The sequence below is a fragment of the Tachysurus fulvidraco genome, chromosome 3 (assembly GCF_022655615.1).
Source record: "Tachysurus fulvidraco isolate hzauxx_2018 chromosome 3, HZAU_PFXX_2.0, whole genome shotgun sequence".
NCBI lineage: Eukaryota > Metazoa > Chordata > Actinopteri > Siluriformes > Bagridae > Tachysurus > Tachysurus fulvidraco.
Genome location: NC_062520.1, coordinates 1,427,549 through 1,430,048, shown reverse-complemented (window position 1 = coordinate 1,430,048; position 2,500 = coordinate 1,427,549). Strand labels below are relative to the sequence as shown.

At 43.7% G+C, this 2,500-nt stretch overlaps 1 protein-coding gene across 1 annotated transcript in view; it reads left to right on the top strand.

Moving 5' to 3' along the window:
* Positions 1-2,500, top strand: part of LOC113649780 (putative protein MSS51 homolog, mitochondrial) — a 13,669-nt gene that overhangs the window by 5,834 nt on the left and 5,335 nt on the right. The window lies entirely within an intron of this gene.

The following is a 2,500-nucleotide window of genomic DNA, read 5'->3' as shown; positions in this document are numbered from 1 at the left end:
AATACTAACAACAATTAACACATGAGGAACAGGTGTGCGGAGGTGGAGAGGACACGTGAACACAGAACATCAACAAAAGCACGTGGCCAAAGTCCGGGCTGAGTCCTGACATAGTGATGTAGTGTAGTGTGATGAACAATGTTCTGCTGGAAAACCTTGGGTCCTGGAGTTTGTGTGTGTGTGTGTGTGTGTGTGTGTGTGTGTGTGTGTGTGTGTGTGTGTGTGTGTGTGTGTGTGTGTGTGTGTGTGTGTGGTGTTGATGTTCTGCTGGGAAACTCTGGAGCTTATGTGGATCTTACTTTGACATGTAGCACCTACCTAAACACTGCTGTAGTAAGAGTGTTCCATGATGTCATCTTTCAGCAGGATAATGCTCCATGACACACTGAAAAAAAACTGTTCAGGAACGGTTTGAGGTACATGAAAAAGAGTTCAAGGTGATGGTCTCCAAATTCCTTAGAGTCCCAAGCTCACTTACAGATTAAAGGACCTGGTGCTAACATCCTGGTGTCAGATACCACAGCACACCTTCAGCGGACTTGTGACGTCCATGCATCAACAACTCAGAGATGTTTTTTTATTTGAATATTAGTCAAAGATAACAAAGTAAACACAACATGCAGTTTTTAAATGAATGTTTTTATTATTAAGGGAAAACAAAATCCAAACCCACATGGCCTTGTGTGTAAAAGTCTTTACCCCCTGTTAAAACATAGCTTAACTGGGTTTATCACACCTGAGTTCAATTTCTCTAGCCACACCCAGGCCTGATTATTGCCACACCTGTTCACAATCAAGAAATCACACCTTCCCAGGAGTTGCCAGCCGACCAAATTTACCCCAGGAGTGCAGCAAAGACTCATCCAAGTTGTCACAAAAGACCCCATAACAACATCCAAAGAACTGCAGGCCGCACTTGCCTCAGTTAAGGTCAGTGTTCATGACTCCACCATAAGAAAGAGGCCGGCATAGCCCAAGAAGTTCCAAGAAGAACACCACTGCTGAGCAAAAAGAACATAAAGGCTCGTCTCAGATTTTCCAGAAAAAATCTCGATGATCCGCCAAGACTTTGGGAAAATACTCTGTGGAATGATGAGACAAAAATTGAACCTTTTAGAAGGTCTGTGTCCCGTTACATCTGGTGTAAAAGTAACACAGCATTTTAGAAAAATATCATCATACAGTACCAACATGGTGGTGGTAGTGTGATGGTCTGGGGCTGCTTTGCTGCTTCAGGACCTCTAAGAGTTGCTGTGATAAATGGAACCATGATCCAAAACACACCAGCAAGTCCACCTCTGAATGGCTGAAGAAAAACATAATGAAGACTTTGGATCGGCCGAGTCGAAGTCCTGACCTGAACCATATTGAGATGCTGTGGCAGGACCTTAAAAAGTTTGTGCTCAAAGACTTAGATAATCTTAGATAATTCAAGGAGCTAGTGAAGCTACGACCGAGGGGCTCCCATCGATTAACCTGGCAAACCTCCGCTCACTGCCGAACAAAATGGACGAACTGTTTCTTCTCAACGGAGCAAACAAAGACTTTGCATACTCCACTGCTCTCTGTTTTACCAAAACTTGGCTCAGTTACTCAATCCCGGAAAGTGAATAACTTCTCTTGCACCGTGCGGATCGTGTAACAGAGCTATCGGGTAAAATGAAAGGCGGAGGAATCTGCTTCTACATTAATGAACGTTGGTGTACAGATGTCACAGTGCTGAACAAATACTGCAGCCCAAACCTGGAATCACTGCTCGTAAACTGTAAACCCTTTAATTCATTCTAATCGGAGTTTACGTCCCACCGCAGGCCAACGTCAATGATGCACTGCAAAACCTGGCAAACCAAATATCTTGCTTTTAGCAAAATAATCCAGATTCTCTTTTTTATTATCCTTGGAGACTTTAAAAGGGCAAAACTAACACTTGAACTTCCAAAATACAGACAGCATATAAACTGTCCCAGAAGGGAGAAAAATACACTGGATCATTGCTACACGGTTCTTAAGGACGCATATGGCTCTGTACCCAGGGCAGCCTTGGGGAACTCTGATCACTGCTTGGTTCATCTTATTCCAACATACAGGCAGAAACTAACATCTACTGTCTGTAGTAAAAACAGTGAAAAGATGGAGCAGTGAGGCAAAGCAGGAACTACAAGACTGTTTTGACCAAACTGATCGTATCTTTGAGGCTGGAACTGACATCCTGGATGAACTGACTGACACTGTGACATCGTACATCAGTTTTTCTGAAGATGTGTGTGTTCGAACCAAAGCCTTACTCAAATTCAGTAACAACAAGCCATGGTTCACAGCCAAACTGAAAAACCTTTGACATGCCAAGGAAGATGCCTACAGAGGGGAGGACAAAACTCTGTATAAGCAGGCCAGGAACCTACTGATCTGTTGTCATGAAGACCTTTGAACAGCTGGTTTTGGCCCACCTAAAGACCGTAACAGAACGGATGCCGGATCCCCTAACGTTTGTCTACCGAGC